Consider the following 20,300-nt stretch of genomic DNA (forward strand, 5'->3'; position numbering starts at 1 on the left):
CAATGAAAGCACCAATGTCGGTGTCAAAACCGGCAGATCTCGGGTAGGGGGTCCCGAACTGTGCGTCTAGGCGGATGGTAACAGGAGACGGGGGACACGATGTTTTTACCCAGGTTCAGGCCCTCTCGATGGAGGTAAAACCCTACTCCTGCTTGATTGATCTTGATGATATGAGTATTACAAGAGTTGATCTACCACGAGATCGAAGAGGCTAAACCCTAGAAGCTAGCCTATGGTATGATTGTTGTTATTGGTCCTACGGACTAAACCCTTCGGTTTATATAGACACCGGAGGGGGCTAGGGTTACACAGAGTCGGTTACAAGGAAGGAGATCTATATATCTGTATTGCCAAGCTTGCCTTCCATGCCAAGGAGAGTCCCATCCGGACACGGGACGAAGTCTTCAATCTTGTATCTTCATAGTCCAACAGTCCGGCCAAAGGATATAATCCGGCTGTCCGGATACCCCCTAATCCAGGACTCCCTCAATGGCAGATAGGGCTTGAGAGAATATTGATCTTACCTTCAGCTCTTTGTGGGTTCGACACTCCATACTTATCACTTCCACCTTTGGAAATTGCTACGATGATTCCCTACACTTGGGGATTATCAACACCTTTTGAGAGAGACTCACATGATTTGAAATTTATTAGAATACTCTATGTGCTTCACTTATATCTTCTGAGCTATATAGTTTTTGCTCTAGTGCTTCACTTATATCTTTTAGAGCATGGTGGTGGTTTTATTTTATAGAAATAATTGATCTCTCATGCTTCACTTATATTATTTTGAGAGTCCTTTAGAACAACATGGAAATTTGCTTTTAGGAATAATATGAAAACTTTCATAGAAGTGCATTGAATACTAAGAGAAGTTTGATACTTGATAATTGTTTTGAGATATGGAGATTGTGGTATTAGAGTCATGCTAGTTGAGTAGTTGTGAATTTTAGAAATACTTGTGTTGAAGTTTGTGATTCCCGTAGCATGCACGTATGGTGAACCGTTATGTGATGAAGTCGGAGCATGATTTATTTATTGATTGTCTTCCTTATGAGTGGCGGTCGGGGACGAGCGATGGTCTTTTCCTACCAATCTATCCCCCTAGGAGCATGCGCGTAATACTTTGTTTCGATAACTAATAAATTTTTGCAATAAGTATGTAGTTCTTTATCACTAATGTTGAGTCCATGGATTATACGCACTCTCACCCTTCCACCATTGCTAGCCTCTCTAGTATCGCGCAACTTTCGCTGGTACCATAAACCCACCATATACCTTCCTCAAAACAGCCACCATACCTACCTATTATGGCATTTCCATAGCTATTCCGAGATATATTTCCATGCGACTTTCCACCGTTTCATTATTATGACATGCTTCATCATTGTCATATTGCTTGCATGATCATGTAGTTGACATCGTATTTGTGGCAAAGCCACCATTCATAATTCTTCATACATGTCACTCATGCATCATTGCACATCCCGGTACACCGCCGGAGGCATTCACATAGAGTCATATTTTGTTCTAAGTATTGAGTTGTAATTCTTGAGTTGTAAGTAAATTAAAGTGTGATGATCATCATTATTAGAGCATTGTCCCAGTGAGGAAAGGATGATGGAGACTATGATTCCCCCACAAGTCGGGATGAGACTCCGGACAAAAAAGAAAAAAAAGAGGCCAAAAAGAGAAAGAAGGCCCAAATAAAAATCAGAGAAAAAGAGAGAAGGGACAATGTAAAATGAGAGAAAAAGAGAGAAGGGACAATGTAGGTCTTCATGCGCAAGCAAGTTGGATGCACACCCACTTAGTTCTTTTGTTGAGCTTTCATACACTTATAGCTCTAGTGCATCTGTTGCATGGCAATCCCTACTCACTCACATTGATATCTATTGATGGGCATCTCCATAGCCCGTTGATACGCCTAGTTGATGTGAGACTATCTTCTCCTTTTTGTCTTCTCCACAACCACCATTCTATTCCACATATAGTGCTATATCCATGGCTCACGCTCATATATTGCGTGAAGATTGAAAAAGTTTGAGAACATCAAAAGTATGAAACAATTGCTTGGCTTGTCATCGGGGTTGTGCATCAGGGTGTGCAAAACCGAACCAAAAACCTAAAACCAAACCGAAAAAAATAAAACCGAACCGAATTTCGTTTTTTTTCAGTTTTTGCTTTCAGTTTCAGTTTTTGATTTTCAAAACCATATACTCTTTGGTTTTTTCGGTTAGAAACCGACGGTTTTTGGTTAAACCGAAACTAGCTCAACTGTATGAGGGATTTTAGTTGAAACTGCAGTCACTCCTCTATTTATAGCCTTCTGCCCACCACGGTGCTGCTCGAGATGCGAGGTGGGACTAAGCACTGCAACATGAGCCAACGACCTGGGCACTCGGCGTACGTTGTGCTTGCTTGGGCCTCAAATTATCCGGCCCATATGACCACTCTTGTCGAGCGACCCCCAGGCAGCCGCTCGCTTGCCTTAGAAAAAGGCCAGCCCGCCGCTTTTGTCATGATTATTGATTAGGATTGGCTCTTTCCTTTTTCTGCTTGCTCTGTCTCATAATAAAATGAATATAATTGACTCTTTCCTTTTGGTTGCTCCCTCACGTAATAAAAAACCTTCCTAATCTCACATCTGCTGACATTTAATACCTAGGGCTAGTCCATGTGTGCCATCTTTTTTTGATGGAACACCTTGCATTCCAAGATCACGGTGGGCCGGCCAAATCGGCGGCCATAGCACGGCTTACATCCAACGGGAACCCCGATAGCCAGACACGTTGGCCATCTGGGAAGTTCTGACAGTCATAGGCAGCCAGCACATGCGCTGGGTGATTACAATTACGAGGTTGGTGGACTAACTTAGCCTCTATGAAACCTATCTGTAGTTGGAACTTGGCCTCCCGGATCAGAACCCCAATAGAGCTTCTATCCACAGAAGATGAGGACATCGCTTGTTGTAAGGGCAGGAAATCAGTCTAAAAAATCACTCGGCCCATCCCAAGCTGCTCCGCTAGGTGGGTGGCCTTCAGAAAAGTGCATGCTTTAGCTTGCATGTCATCCTGCATGTGCTGGAGAGAGCCCGCCGCAGCCATAATCACTTTCCCCCATGCATTTCTGGCGAGGATGCCCCACCCTCCCGTCCGTGTGGCCGCATGGAATGAGGCATCAAAATTTATCTTAGTGACGTCCATAGGGGGAGGTTCCCAGCGTACTGTCGGTTCGGGTATAGCCTTGTCCTTGCGTCCCAGAAACTCCTTCCATTCAGCCACATTATGCCCTACTTTTGCACTGAAGGCATCCACAGACAAGCGTTGCTATTTGTGATTTGCTTTATTCCTCTCTGTCCACCAAGACCAAAGCAGGCTAACCACTCTTAGCAGCATATCTTCAGGTTGTTTCAGAATTGTGGCGAGCATTTCGATGGGTGTTTGCGCCGGCAGGAGTGCCCTCCCGACGTGCTCTAGTCCGCACGCACACCATGCTTTCCTCACCTCCTTATAGCACAGGAAAAGGTTTCCACCATCCTCAGGAAGCCGGCCGCACAGGACGCATGATGTATCAAGTTCCACTCTGAGTCGCTGAACATTGCGCAGCAGAGGGTGACTGTTATGCGCCATTCTCCACAGGAAGTGGTGCACGCGGGCGGGGCAGCGGATCTGCCATAGCTGCTTCCAGAACGCCGTAGTATGCTAGTGGCCCGCAATGCTCTCGTCGACCTGCCTTGTCCGTTGTCGCCGCAGCATCTTCGAAAACAGCCTATACATCGATGATACGTCTCCAACGTATCTATAATTTTTGATTGCTCCATGCTATATTATCTACTGTTTTGGACTATATTGGGCTTTATTTTCCACTTTTATATTATTTTTGGGACTAACCTATTAACCGGAGGCCCAGCCCAGAATTGTTGTTTTTTGCCTAGTTCAGTGTTTCAGAGAAACAGAATATCAAACGGAGTCCAAACGGAATAAAACCTTCGGGAACGTGATTTTTTCACCGAACATGATCCAGGAGACTTGGAACCTACTCCAAGGAGTCAAAGAGGAGGTCACGAGGGTGGGGGCGCCCTCCTAGGGCGCGCCCCCTGCCTCGTGGGCCCCTCGGTGCTCCACCGACGTACTCCTTCCTCCTATATATACATACGTACCCCCAAATGATCAGAACAGGAGCCAAAAACCTAATTCCACCGCCGCAACTTTCTGTATCCACGAGATCCCATCTTGGGGCCTGTTTCGGAGCTCCACCGGAAGAGGGCCGTCATCACGGAGGGCTTCTACATCATCATAGCCTCTCCGATGAAGTGTGAGTAGTTTACCTCAGACCTTCGGGTCCATAGTTAGTAGCTAGATGGCTTCTTCTCTCTCTTTGAATCTCAATACAAAGTTCTCCCCCTCTCTTGTGGAGATCTATTCGATGTAATCTTCTTTTTGCGGTGTGTTTGTTGAGACCGATGAATTGTGGGTTTATGATCAAGTCTATCTATGAATAATATTTGAATCTTCTCTGAATTCTTTTATGTATGATTGGTTATCTTTGCAAGTCTCTTCAGATTATCTGTTTGGTTTGGGCAACTAGATTGGTAGTTCTTGCCATGGGAGAAGTGCTTAGCTTTGGGTTCGATCTTGTGGTGTCCTTTCCCAGTGATACAAGGGGCAGCAAGGCACGTATTGCATCGTTGCCATCGAGGATAACAAGATTGGGTTTATTTCATATTGCATGAATTTATCTCTCTACATCATGTCATCTTGCTTAAGGCGTTACTCTGTTTTTAACTTAATACTCTAGATGCATGATGGATAGCGGTCGATGAGTGGAGTAATAGTAGTAGATGCAGAATCGTTTCGGTCTACTTGTCATGGACGTGATGCCTATATACATGATCATGCCTAGATATTCTCATAACTATGCTCAATTCTGTCAATTGCTCAACAGTAATTTGTTCACCCACCGTAGAATACTTATGCTCTTGAGAGAAGCCACTAGTGAAACCTATGGCCCCCGGGTCTATTCACATCATATCAATCTCCATCACTTTAATCTTGCTTTGCTTTTTTACTTTGCTTTTACTTTTTACTTTGCATTTTTATACCAAAAATACCAAAAATATTATATCTATCAGATCTCACTCTCGTAAGTGACCGTGAAGGGATTGACAACCCCTAATCGCGTTGGTTGCGAGTAGCTATTGTTTTGTGCAGGTACGAGGGACTTGAGCGTGGCCTCCTACTGGATTGATACCTTGGTTCTCAAAAACTAAGGGAAATACTTATGCTACTCTGCTGCATCATCCCTTCCTCTTCGGGGAAAACCAACGCAAGCTCAAGACGTAGCAAGAAGGATTTTTGGCACCGTTGCCAAGGAGTCTACGCAAAAAGTCAACATACCAAGTACCCATCACAATCCCTATCTCTCACATTACATTATTTGCCATTTGCCTCTCGTTTTCCTCTCCCCCACTTCACCCTTGCCATTTTATTTGACCTCTCTCTCTATCCTCCCTCTCTATTTGCCTCTTTTGCCTGTTTGCTCTTGTTTGCTTGTGTGCTAGTTTGCTTGTTTGTCGCGATGGCTCAAGATAATACTAAATTGTGTGACTTCACCAATAACAACAACAATGATTTTATTAGCACTCCGATTGCTCCTCTTACCAATGCTGAATCTTGTGAAATTAATACTGCTTTGTTGAATCTTGTTATGAAAGATCAATTCGCCGGCCTTCCTAGTGAAGATGCCGCTACTCATCTGAATAGTTTCGTTGATTTATGTGATATGCAAAAGAAAAATGATGTCGATAATGATGTCGTTAAATTGAAGCTATTTCCTTTCTCGCTTAGAGATCATGCTAATGCTTGGTTTTCGTCTTTGCCTAAAAATAGTATTGATTCTTGGAACAAGTGCAAAGATGCTTTTATCTCTAAGTATTTCCCTCCCACTAAGATCATCTCTCTTAGAAACGATATTATGAACTTTAAGCAACTTGATCATGAACATGTTGCACACGCTTGGGAGAGAATGAAATTAATGATACGTAATTGCCCTACTCATGGTTTGAATTTGTGGATGATTATACACAATTTTTATGCCGGATTGAACTTTGCTTCTAGAAATCTTTTAGATTCGGCCACGGGAGGCACTTTTATGGAAATCACTTTAGGAGATGCTACTAAACTCCTAGATAATATTATGGTTAATTATTCTCAATGGCATACTGAAAGATCTTCTAATAAAAAAGTGCATGCGATAGAAGAAATCAATGTTTTGAGTGGAAAGATGGATGAACTTATGAAATAATTTGCTACTAAGAGTGTTTCTTCTGATCCTAATGATATGCCTTTGTCTACTTTGATTGAGAATAACAATGAATCTATGGATGTGAATTTTGTTGGTAGGAATAATTTTGGTAACAACGCGTATAGAGGGAATTTTAATCCTAGGCCATATCCTAGTAATCTGTAACGCCCTCGATGCGGCTATATCTCCCACGTGTCGAAGCACGACTTAGAGGCATAACCACATTGAAAGCAATGTCGCGAGTGAGGTAATCTTCACACAACCCATGTAATACATAAGGGAAAGAGATACATAGTTGGCTTACAATCGCCACTTCACACAATACAAGAATAAAGCAGTATGTCATCCAGATACAATCAAGGTCCGACTACGGAACCAAAATAAAAGAAGACTAGCCCAAATGCTACACAGATCCCCGATCATCCCAACTGGGCTCCACTACTGATCAACTAGGAACGGAACAACATAACGAACACGAACTTCATCGAGCTCCTCCTTGAGCTTGGTTGCGTCACCTACTCGGTAACATCGGCACCTGCAAACTGGTTTTGGAAGTATCTGTGAGTCACGTGGACTCAGCAATCTCACACCCTCGCGATCAAGACTATTTAAGCTTATGGGTAAGGTAAAGGTATGAAGTGGAGCTGCAGCAAGCGACTAGCATATTTGGTGGCTAACATACGCAAATGAGAGCGAGAAGAGAAGGCAAAAGCACGGTCGAACAACTATGATCAAGAAGTGATCCTAGAACAACCTATGTCAAGCATAACTCCAACACCGTGTTCACTTCCCGGACTCCGCCGAGAAGAGACCATCACGGTTACACACGCGGTTGATGCATTTTAATTAAGATAAACTTTAGGTTTTCTACAACCGGACATTAACAAATTCCCATCTGCCCATAACCGCGGGCACGGCTTTTGAAAGTTCAATCCCTGCAGGGGTGTCCCAACTTAGCCCATAACAAGCTCTCACGGTCAACGAAGGATATTCCTTCTCCCAAGACAATCCGATCAGGCTCGGCATCCCGGTTACAAGACATCCTCGACAATGGTAAAACAAGTCCAGCAAGACCGCCCGATGCGCCGACATCCTGATGGGAGCTGCACATATCTCGTTCTCAGGGCAACACCGGATGAACACTACGTACAGCTAAAACCAGCCCTCAAGTTTCCCTGAGGTGGCGCCGCAAGTGGCTCTATTTCGGACCAACACTTAGACAAGCACTGGCCCGGGGGGTTAAAGTAAAGATGACCCTTGGGCTGGCCTAACCCAAGGGAAAAAAGGCTAGGTGGCGAATGGTAAAACCAAGGTTGGGCCTTGCTGGAGGAGTTTTATTCAAGGCGAACTGTCAAGCGGTTCCCGTTATAACCCAACCGTGTAAGGAACGCAAGATCCGGGAACATAACACCGATATGACGGAAACTAGGGCGGCAAGAGTGGAACAAAACACCAGGCATAAGGCCGAGCCTTCCACCCTTTACCAAGTATATAGATGCATTAATTAAATAAGAGATATTGTGATATGCCAACAAATATCCATGTTCCAACAAGGAACAAACTCCAATCTTCACCTGCAACTAACAACGCTATAAGAGGGGTTGAACAAAGCGGTAACATAGCCAAACAACGGTTTGCTAGGACAAGGTGGGTTAGAGTCTTGGTTTAACAATATGGGAGGCATGATAAGCAAGTGGTAGGTATCGCAGCATAGCCATAGCAAAAGAGCGAGCAACTAGCAAGCAAAGATAGAAGTGATTTCGAGGGTATGGTCATCTTGCTTGAGATCCCGCAAGGAAGAAGAACGAGTCCATGAAGAAGACAAATATATGTAGTTGAATGGGTCCTCACAAACGCGACGTTATCGGAACCAACCTGAGAAGCAACACCGGAAAGAAGCACACCACATAGTAAACAACCAACACATGAACATGGCATGATATGCGGGATGCGGGATGCGGTGCATATGCATGATTTGGGAAGGAAAGATTGAACCTGGCCTCAACTTGGAAATCCAAGAGTGCCATTGGAAAGGTGAGTTGATTTCAGTTGAAATCGATATAAAGATCACCGGAATCGGATGCACGGTTTGGAAATGGCAAGCAAAACAAATATGGCACCGGTCTGGGATAAATAGCAGGTAGCCTTCTAAATGCATCAAGATAAATATGCTACAGCACTCAAACATGGCAACAAAATACACGGAACGGATCCACTCATGATGCTTGACAAAAGATGAACACTGAGCTACGGCTAATTCATCCATTAACAGGTTCAAACAAGCATGGCAAAAGTGCAAATGATAACAGGTTTCAGACTTAGTGAAATTAACAGCATGTCAGGAATTTATCATCAGGAAGCAATCTTTAGATGTAACATCCCAAATTTCCAATTTGGAATGTTATACATTAGATCATCAATGCATATCATATTTTATTTTGCATTTTGGTTGATCCTAGAAATTCTACGCAACTCAATGACCCACGAAGAGAGTTGGGGATTTCGTTATTTTCATATTTGAGTTCTCTCAAATTTTGAGAATAGGATCATTTGATTTTATTTATTTTATCATTAATTATTTCTACTACAAAAATATGAGAGAGGGAATAAAATGACTTTCCCAAAATAAAGAAATATTGAGGATTTAATAATAAAATCAAATAAGATTTTATTTCGGAGTTTTTCGGTGTTTTATTTGAATTTAGGAAAAAAGTGCGTTTTTCAAAATTGCATTTAGGGCCCAAATAAATGTTCACCTTGTGTGGCTTGATTTTAGAAGCCCGTGAAAATTTATTTCAGAATTTTTGGAGTACGTTTAGTATTTCTTTTTATTTTTCTTCCGAGCGGAATAATTAAAAAAATGAAACGACTTCGGGCCGTACCCGAGCGGGACACCGCCCGGGGGTAGCCTTTAAATAGCGCCGCCCCGAGCCGCCCCAGCCCATCAGCCCCGCCTCGATCCGCCGCCGCCGCCGGATCCCGCCGCCGAGGTTCGTCGCGCCTCGTTTTCCGTGCCAAAGAAAAGAGAAAAAAAATGTCGGCGTTCGTCGTTTTTATTTTTCTCGGATTAAATCCGCGATTTTTCTGATCGTGATTCCTGATCCGATTTTCGTTTTAGTTTAACTTTTCGCTCGTTTATCGGAATCAGGCGATTCAAGCGCCTACGGATTCGTCTCGAAACCCTCTATCCATTTAACCAACTTAAACAAGTTTTTGCTACTGTAAAATTTACCCTAGATCTAGATTACTAGAACGAAGTTGTTTTCTTTTGCCGTTCATATTTCGTTGCTTCATTCGATTTGATTCTTTTTGCCAACCGGAGTTCTTAAGTTGAACTTTCTGGTTAGATCTCTTATTTCAGTTTTTACCTGTGCATTAGATAAGTACTTATTGTATGCTTGTTTGTTTGTCTGCGATAGAATACCCGGAGTGCGCCGCTTGTTACTTCGACTCATTAGGTTTCGCGGATCCTCAGAAAGGCAAGTAACACTTTGATCATACCTTTTCTACTACCCAGTTTTATTGCATTAGATCAATCCTCACACATTGCATGATTAGGATCTAATTAAATTGTGGGATGGGAAGTAGATGAGGTAGTACCTATTACCTGTTTATTATCAAACCTTTGGGAGTTACTTCTACGTTTGCTTACTATGCCATGCTATGCTAGTAGACATGGATTGGGTGAGTGAAATCCATGACAGATGTGAGATTACTAATTAATGGTTTATCTAAGGTGGCAAATTAAACACACATCTGGGTGGATTGAGGCACCTGGGTGTTCCAGGACTTGCCTGTTTTCTTTTGGACCGCCACCCAGGCTCAAAGGGATCATGAGACTATTCATACTAGAAACTTCCGTGTGCAGCCACAAGCTATTATGGGCTCTAGCATAGTTGACTAAGTCGTGCGAACTCTTACAGTGGTAGACTAGCAGATGTAGGGGATGTAGGTGGTACGGTCTACCCGATCGTAAGGTGCCAATGCTTCTGAAAGACTATGTCTCGGTCATCCGTCTTCTCAAACACCATGTAGTGCGAGAAACCAAACGGAGGCGATCGAGTCTTGTGGGGAAAAGTGCGCAAACCTCTATAGAGTGTAATAAACTAATCATGGTTAGCCGTGTCCTCGGTTATGGACATCTTGAGTATCTAGTACTTGGATTTTCATGTGAATCTCAACATGTTACTCTAAATTAATTTTGTTGGGTTATGTTTAATGATGATATTTAAATTGGATTGAGAATGCTGTCAACCATTCTCAATGTTTAACAACCACCATGATAGTAATTAAATTTTATTCCTTTGAAGTAGGGAAAAATTTGCTTTACGCAAAACTGTAACCATAGAGCTTTCCACTAGCCAAAATATGCATATAGTATAGCTATTTCATTCCATTACTCTTTATGTGTTACCTTGCCAGCATATTCCATGTGCTGACCCGTTTTCGGGCTGCAACGTTAATGTTGCAGACTTTTCAGACGATGATTAAGGAGTTTTTAGGTCGTGGTTCTATACTCAATGATGCCGTTGGAGTTGATGGACTCACTTATCTTCCAAGCCTTCCGCTGTTATCGTTATTATATGGCCTTAAGCCATACTTATTGTAATAAGTTCTCTTTTGAGACACTCGATGTAATAAGTGTGTGATTGCTACTCTGCTATAAATCCTCCGAGTACTGTGTGGTGTCAGCATTACTGATCCATGGATGACACCGGAGCACAAAGATCAGACTGTTTGAGGTCTGGTCGCTAGAGAGATGGTATCAGAGCTCACGCTGACTGTAGGACACGACCACTAAGCTACAGACTTAGATCACTCTCTTCTCTTCTGACTTCTCATCTTTTCTACTCTTTAGGATGGCGGATGCAAGGAACAAGTTCACACAACCGGATGAAGATACACCCTTTGGACGACACTTGAAGGAAGTCACTAGATACCTGAACATAGGGGTACCAAGCTTCACGGGAACCTACAACGCCACTTTACCTGAAGAAGAGCGCTGGATGATTCAAGTTCAAGTTCCAGGAAGGACGTTCATGCCAGCCACTGATCCCATATAATTTTCTTTTGATGCACCAACTTGGAGTCTAGGAAAGAGCATGGCAGCTCACATCGCCATGGGACGCATTGGAGAAGTCTACCGCAAGGATACTATCTACCAGATTTGTGGGCGCCGAGATGAACACTGGGAGATGATCAGCACCAGGAAGGATAGATCAATTGCAGCTTTTATCCAGGAGTGAAACTAGCACATTCGACGACAGGAGAACCAGATGTGCGCTGACATGATAGATCTGAAGAAGGCTAAGACTAGAATCAAGGAACTGGAGGAAGAACTCAAGGCTACACGTGAGGATTATGAAGAGGAAATTGAAGTATTGGTGGATAAGAATGCCGACCTAACAAAGAAGATTGGAATATTTATGGGAGGCCCTACGCCAGTAGATGAAGACGAAGAACCCAAGGAGATTAGCCCGGAAGACTACATCATCATCGACGGCACCGACTCGGAAGCAGATAGTAGCGATGATGACTATGTTGATGAAGCAGGAGCAGATATTATGGAGTCTACGACCGTAGAATATTTCTAATAGACCACCTCATCAGTAGTAGTAGTCCACCATGTAAATATAGTAGTCCGAGCACTTTTGCGATAGTTAGATCGATTGTATGCCTTGTTTGATTGAATGAAGTGAATTGTTTGCTTTTGACTCATGTGCATATGGGTAGTGTTTTCTCTTTAGACCCCCTCTATTCTTATATCTCATCTTTTCTAAACCCTTAGATGCCTCCGAGACGTGACCCCGGATTTACCTTTCCCCCGGAGCTCACCCAGTTGATCCAGCAGCAGAACACACTGATGCAGTTGCTAGTCCAAAACCAGAATCAGGGGAACAACAACAACCCACCACCAGCACCCCCACTTGTTGATCACTTAGCCCGTTTTCTTAGGCTGAATCCGCCGGTGTTTTCCAGTAGCACCAAGCCGATCGCAGCAGATGATTGGCTCCGCAAGACAGCTAGGGAGTTGACCACAGAAGGATGCACAGATGCGGAGAAGGTGAAATTTGCCGCACATCAGCTAGAAGGACCCCCAGCATCATGGTGGGAGAATTTCACAGCCACTTTCCCTGTCGACACTGTCACATGGGACCAGTTTCAGCAGGCTTTTCGTACTGCACATGTTTCAGCAGGAGCTATGGCCATGAAGAAGCATGAGTTTCGCAACTTGCGCCAAGGAGGAAGGACAGTTGGCCAATATGTGGAGGAATTTAGTAAGTTAGCATGTTATGCCCCAGATGACGTCGCTACGGATGCAGCTAAGCAGGAGAAGTTTCTGGAAGGACTGAATGATGGGTTGAGCATGTAGTTGATGGTAGCAACCTTCAACAACTATCAGGAGTTGGTAGATCGTGCTCTTATGATTGAAGGGAAGCAGCAGCAGATTGAGAATCGCAAGAGGAAGTATGGACAAGGAAAGTATAATTCAGGAGCTCAGCAGAAGCCACGTTTTACCCCTAGACCGGGAGGACATTTTCAGCATACCCATGGAGGAGGTAGCTCGCACAATCACAATGGCACCAAGAATGGTAATGGCAATGGAGGAAGCAACGGCCAGAACCGCACCAACCCCTCAACCCCAGCCAAGAAGGACCTAAGCCAAGTCACTTGCTTTAAGTGTTCGAAGACAGGACATTATGCCAATGAATGTCCTGAATTACAAAATGGAAATAGCAATGGAAGTTCTGGGAAGAAGCCGAACCCTTTCAACAGGGGACAGGTGAACCACGTTAGCGTGGAGGAGGTTGAAGCTCAGCCCGATGCAGTAATAGGTAAGTTTTTGGTTAAGTCATTTACTGCACTCGTTCTTTTTGATACTGGCGCATCGCATTCATACATCTCAAGGGGATTTGTGGATAAGTATAACCTACCAACCCAAGCCCTTAGGTCACCCATGTTAGTAACCTGGCCCGGAGCAGAGTATGTGGCTAGTCTATGGTGTGATCGGTTACCATTAAGGATTGGTAACTATGTTTTTTCCTCAGACCTAATAGTATTGGAATCTCAAGGATTGAATGTGATATTAGGCATGGATTGGTTATCAAAGTATGAAGGGAATATTGAATGTGCTAGTAAGTCAATTTTGCTTACCACCCTAGAAGGGAGAAGGATCAAGTATGTATCCCGGCATGTGCCAAAGAGGACTCAAGTAAATTGCCTAACAGGAGTTGTGCAGGAGGAAGTACCAGTGGTAAGGGATTTTCTTGATGTATTTCCAGAGGAGTTGCCAAGCATGCCACCGGATAGAGATATTGAGTTTTTAATTGAGCTATTGCCAGGCACAGGGCCAATATCAAAGAGACCATATAGGATGCCAGCAAAGGATTTGGTGGAAATTAAGAAGTAGATTAAGGAGTTACTGGATAAAGGATATATTCGCCCAAGTTCTTCACCTTGGGGATCGCCAGTACTTCTAGTGGAGAAGAAGGATGGATCGTTAAGGATGGTTGTTGATTACCGAGGATTGAATGAAGTAACGATCAAGAACAAGTACCCACTACCAATGATCAATGATCTGTTTGATCGATTGCAAGCAGCTAAGGTATTTTCCAAGATCGATCTGCGATCAGGATACCACCAGTTGAAGATTCGAGAACAGGATATTCCTAAGACAGCTTTTACCACCAGGTATGGGCTGTACGAGTATACCGTTATGTCATTTGGTCTGACCAACGCACCTGCCTATTTTATGAACATGATGAACAAAGTGTTTATGGAGTTTTTGGATAAGTTCGTCGTAGTGTTCATTGATGATATCCTGGTTTATTCGAAGAATGAAGAGGAACATAAGGAGCATTTGCGTTTGGTACTTGGAAAGCTCGGAGAACATCAATTATATGCCAAGTTCAGCAAATGTGAGTTTTGGTTGAAGGAAGTAGGATTCCTCGGACATGTTATATCTGGAGAAGGTATAGTAGTAGATCCCGCTAAAGTTGAAACCGTGACCAAGTGGGAAGCCCCAACAACAGTTGGAGAGATTCGGAGTTTTCTTGGACTCGCAGGATACTACCGGAGATTTATTGAGAATTTCTCAAAGATTGCAAAGTCTATGACTGAGTTGTTGAAGAAAGATACCAAGTTCATATGGACAGAGGAATGTGAGGCTAGTTTTTAGGAGTTGAAGAAACGTTTGGTTACCTCACCAGTGTTGATTTTGCTAGACCAGACCAAAGATTATGAGGTGTATTGCGACGCTTCACGTCGAGGACTTGGAGCAGTGCTTATGCAGGAAGGGAGAGTTGTTTCATATGCCTCAAGACAACTGAAGCCTCATGAGTTGAATTATGCCACGCATGATTTGCAGTTAGCAGCAGTAGTGCATGCATTGAAGACATGGAGACATTTCCTCATTGGAAATCATTGTGAGGTGTACACTGATCATAAGAGTTTGAAGTACATTTTCACATAGAAGGAGTTAAATCTCAGACAAAGGAGATGGTTGGAGCTTATCAAGGATTATGATATGAAATTGCATTATCACCCCGGAAAGGCTAATGTAGTAGCTGACGCATTAAGCCGTAAGAGCCATGTCAATACATTAATGACGGGAGAAATACCAAGGGAGTTAGCAGAAAATCTTCGTGAACTATGTTTGGAAATAGTTCCGAGAGGCTATGTAGCAGCATTGGAGATTCAGTCAACCTTGATGGATAAAATCAGGGAAACTCAGAAAGCTGACAAAGAGATTGCCGCTATAAAGGAGAAACTGAGCAAAGGAAAAGCTAAAGGATTTCGTGAGGATGAGCATGACACCCTATGGTTTGAAGACCGCGTTTACGTGCCCAATGACCCAGAGCTCAGGAAGTTGATTTTGCAAGAGGCACACGATTCACCATATTCAATTCACCCAGGAAATATCAAGATGTATCTGGATTTGAAGGATATTTTCTGGTGGACCGGAATGAAGAAGGATATAGCGGAGTATGTAGCAGTTTGTGATGTATGTCAGAGAGTAAAGGCAGAGCATCAGAAGCCAGCAGGGTTGTTACAACCATTGCCGATACCCGAATGGAAGTGGGATAAGCTAGGCATGGATTTTATCACGGGATTTCCCAGGACTCGTTCAGGCTATGACTCAATTTTGGGTTGTAGTTGATCGATTGACAAAAGTAGCTCATTTCATCCCAGTAAAGACCACTTACACCAGTGCTAAGTTGGCAAAGATATACATGACCAGGATCGTATGTTTGCATGGAGTTCCAAGGAGTATCGTATCAGATAGATGAACCCAGTTTACCTCAAAGTTCTGGAAGCAGTTACACGAAACTTTGGGAACCAGGCTAGAATTCAGTACAGCTTTTCATCCACAGACAAATGGATAGACCGAGAGAGTCAATCAGATTTTGGAGGATATGTTGAGAGCTTGTGCGCTAGATTATGGATCTAGTTAGGACGATAATTTGCCATATGCAGAGTTTTCTTACAACAACAGTTATCAAACCGGTTTAAAGATGGCCCCTTTTGAAGCTTTGTACGGAAGGAGGTGCAGGACACTGTTGTCATGGGACGAAGTTGGAAACCGCCAGTTGTTTGGACCTGACTTGATTAAGGAGTCTGAACAGAAGGTGAAGTTGATTCACGATAGGCTCAAGATAGCCCAGTCCAGACAGAAGAGTTATGCAGATTCTAAACGCAAGGAGACAGTTTACGAAGTCGGAGATAGAGCTTATCTTCGAGTATCTCCACTTCGAGGAACAAAGCGTTTTGGAGTTAAAGGGAAGTTAGCGCCACGATTTGTAGGACCATATCGAGTTTTGGAGCGTATGGGAGAAGTGGCCTACAAGTTGGAATTGTCCGAAGGATTGTCAGGAGTTCATGATGTGTTCCACGTTTCTCAGTTAAAGAAATGTCACGCGGAGATGGCTGACATACCGTTGAGAGACACAGTGCCTTTGGAAACTATTCAGTTGGATAACGATTTGACCTACAAGGAGAAACCAATTAAGATCCTCGAGTTTGCCAGCCGAGTTACCCGCAGCAAAGTTATCAAGTTTTGCAAAGTTCAGTGGAGCCACCACACAGAGGATGAAGCCACCTGGGAACGAGAGGAAGATTTGCTCAAGGACCACCCTCACCTATTTTCTAGCCAACCCGAATCTCGAGGGCGAGATTCATCTTAAGGGGGGGTAGGTTTGTAACATCCCAAATTTCCAACTTGGAATGTTATACATTAGATCATCAATGCATATCATATTTTATTTTGCATTTTGGTTGATCCTAGAAATTCTACGCAACTCAATGACCCACGGAGAGAGTTGGGGATTTCGTTATTTTCATATTTGAGTTCTCTCAAATTTTGAGAATAGGATCATTTGATTTTATTTATTTTATCATCAATTATTTCTACTACAAAAATATGAGAGAGGGAAAAAATAACTTTCCCAAAATAAAGAAATATTGAGGATTTAATGATAAAATCAAATAAGATTTTATTTCGGAGTTTTTTGGTGTTTTATTTGAATTTAGGAAAAAAGTGTGTTTTTCAAAATTGCATTTAGGGCCCAAATAAATGTTCACCTTGTGCGGCTTGATTTTAGAAGCCCGTGAAAATTTATTTTGGAATTTTTGGAGTCTGTTTAGTATTTCTTTTTATTTTTCTTCCGAGCGGAATAATTAAAAAAACGAACCAACTTTGGGCCGTACCCGAGCGGGACACCGCCCGGGGGAAGCCTTTAAATAGCGTCGCCCCGAGCCGCCCCAGCCCATCAGCCCCGCCTCGATCCGCCGCCGCCGCGGGATCCCGCCGCCGAGCTTCGTTGCGCCTCATTTTCCGTGCCAAAAAAAAAGAGAAAAAAAATATTGGCGTTCGTCGTTTTTCTTTTTCTCAGATTAAATCCGCGATTTTTCTGATCGCGATTCCTGATCCGATTTTCGTTTTAGTTTAACTTTTCGCTCGTTTATCGGAATCATGCGATTCAAGCGCCTAGGGATTCGTCTCGAAACCCTCTATCTGTTTAACCAACTTAAACAAGTTTTTGCTACTGTAAAATTTACCCTAGATCCAGATTACTAGAACAAAGTTGTTTTCTTTCGCCGTTCGTCTTTCGTTGCTTCGTTCGATTTGATTCTTTTTGCCAACCGGAGTTCTTAAGTTGAACTTTCTGGTTAGATCTCTTATTTCAGTTTTACCTGTGCATTAGATGAGTACTTATTGTATGCTTGTTTGTTTGTTTGCGATAGAATACCCGGAGTGCGCCGCCTGTTACTTCGAATCGTTAGGTTTCGCGGCCTCAGAAAGGCAAGTAACACTTTGATCATACCTTTTCTACTACCCAGTTTTATTGCATTAAATCAATCCTCACACATTGCATGATTAGGATCTAATTAAATTGTGGGATGGGAAGTAGATGAGGTAGTACCTATTACCTGTTTATTATCAAACCTTTGGGAGTTACTTCTATGTTTGCTTACTATGCCATGCTATGCTAGTAGACGTGGATTGGGTGAGTGAAATCCATGACAGATGTGAGATTGCTAATTAATGGTTTATCTAAGGTGGCAAATTAAACACACATCTGGGTGGATTGAGGCACCTGGGTATTCCAGGACTTGCCTGTTTTCTTTTGGACCGCCACCCAGGCTCAAAGGGATCATGAGACTATTCATACTAGAAACTTCCGTGTGCAGCCACAAGCTATTATGGGCTCTAGCATAGTTGACTAAGTCGTGTGAACTCTTACAATGGTAGACTAGCAGATGTAGGGGATGTAGGTGGTACGGTCTACCCGATCGTAAGGTGCTAGCGCTTTTGAAAGACTATGTCTTGGTCATCCGTCTTCTCAAACACCATGTAGTGCGAGAAACCAAACGGAGGCGATCGAGTCTTGTGGGGAAAAGTGCGCAAACCTCTATAGAGTGTAATAAACTAATCATGGTTAGCCGTGTCCCCGGTTATGGACATCTTGAGTATCTAGTACTTGGATTTTCATGTGAATCTCAACATGTTACTCTAAATTAATTTTGTTGGGTTATGTTTAATGATGATATTTAAATTGGATTGAGAATGCTGTCAACCATTCTCAATGTTTAACAACCACCATGATAGTAATTAAATTTTATTCCTTTGAAGTAGGGAAAAATTTGCTTTACGCAAAACTGTAACCATAGAGCTTTCCACCAGCCAAATATGCATATAGTATAGCTATTTCATTCCATTACTCTCTATGTGTTACCTTGCCAGCATATTCCATGTGCTGACCCGTTTTCGGGCTGCAACGTTAATGTTGCAGACTTTTCAGACGATGATTAAGGAGTTTTTAGGTCGTGGTTCTATACTCAGTGATGCTGTTGGAGTTGATGGACTCACTTATCTTCCAAGCCTTCCGCAGTTATCGTTATTAGATGGCCTTAAGCCATACTTATTGTAATAAGTTCTCTTTTGAGACACTCGATGTAATAAGTGTGTGATTTCTACTCTGATATAAATCCTCCGAGTACTGTGTGGTGTCAGCATTACTGATCCAGGGATGACACCGGAGCACAGAGATCAGACTGTTTGAGGTCTGGTCGCTACATTAGAGCATGAAAACTACATACTACAGGAACATATCATGGCAAAGCAAGGCATGGCATGAAGCTACTCTAAGCATATAACAAAAGTCCGTTAGTGACCATGAGCCAGAAGGGATCAAAAAATACAATTGCAAGCATGTGAACATGGAAAAAAACATAAACAGATTCAGACTTAGTGAAAAACTGGAGCATGCAAAACAGTTAACGAGTAGGCATGTTTACGAGCTCGATGCACTCACTACAGAGCATGGCATGACAAACTAAGCATACACTCGTCAAGAAGACATGGCATAGGAGCTATACATGGCAAGAAAAACATCATAGCATGCACGGATCAATAGCAACATCCTCGGCAAAATCGCTAAACATGTCAACAATCTGCCAGGATCATTTTATAGCAAAAGTAGAGCTCGATTGACTCAAGCTAGGGTGCTCCATAAATGCAAACAAAGACATGGATGGATAGAGCACCACAATGTTAACAAAACATCCTTACAGATCATCCTCAAAAGAGGCACGGATCACTAGGAAACAACATGAACATATGGCATAAAAGCAATAACAGAACAAGGACTTAGTGAAAAACTAAGTCCCTGAAATCAGCATCATCGAGTAAGCTACTTTGCATGCTTGTGCTAGTCACCACAAAGATCACAAAAATACATGGCATACACCCCTGTAAAGATAACATGGCATTCTACAAAACACATGTAGAGCTCAAGATCATAGCATGCACACATTAATCATGGCAAAATGACAAAAATGCCATTTGCTGAAATAGATCTGACAAATTCATCACATAGCCCTCTTCCAATGACATTTCGGGCATCAATATGAGCTCAAATGAAAATGATGCAATGAGATGAAATGATGTACTCGTCGAGACGAACATTTTGACATGCTACACGCACGAATCGGAGCTACGAATGCAGAGTTATAGCATGATGAAGATTGCACAAAGTTACTGGGACTTCCTGAGAATTTTACCCCGCGAAAAAGTCAACGCGGCGCGGGGATCGAGGATGGCGGCGGATCTGGCCGGAGCTTCATCGGAGTTGGCCGGAGAAGGCCGGGGAGGTCGGATTCGGGGCTCCCTCCACCGGATCTGGCCGGATCCGGGCTGGAGCTCGCCTGGGAGGCAACGGGCGGCGAGGTAGGGACGTGGGGCGGCGCGGTGGTCCGACGAGCGAGCGGGGCGGCGCGGCGAAGGACAGGCCCGGCGCGGTGGCGGCGCAGGCACGGGCGGAGCCGGCGTGCGATGGCGGAGCCGGCGTGCGGCGGTGGGGCGGAGCCGGCGCGGTGGCAGATGGCCGGCGGGAGGCGCATGGCGGCGGCGGCGAGCCACGGGTGGCGTGCGGGCGCGGCGGCCGACGATGGGAAACGGCGGCGTGGGGGCTCGGGCGCCCGCGGGCGGCGGC

Source organism: Triticum dicoccoides, chromosome 5A, assembly GCF_002162155.2.
Source record: "Triticum dicoccoides isolate Atlit2015 ecotype Zavitan chromosome 5A, WEW_v2.0, whole genome shotgun sequence".
Classification (NCBI taxonomy): domain Eukaryota; kingdom Viridiplantae; phylum Streptophyta; class Magnoliopsida; order Poales; family Poaceae; genus Triticum; species Triticum dicoccoides.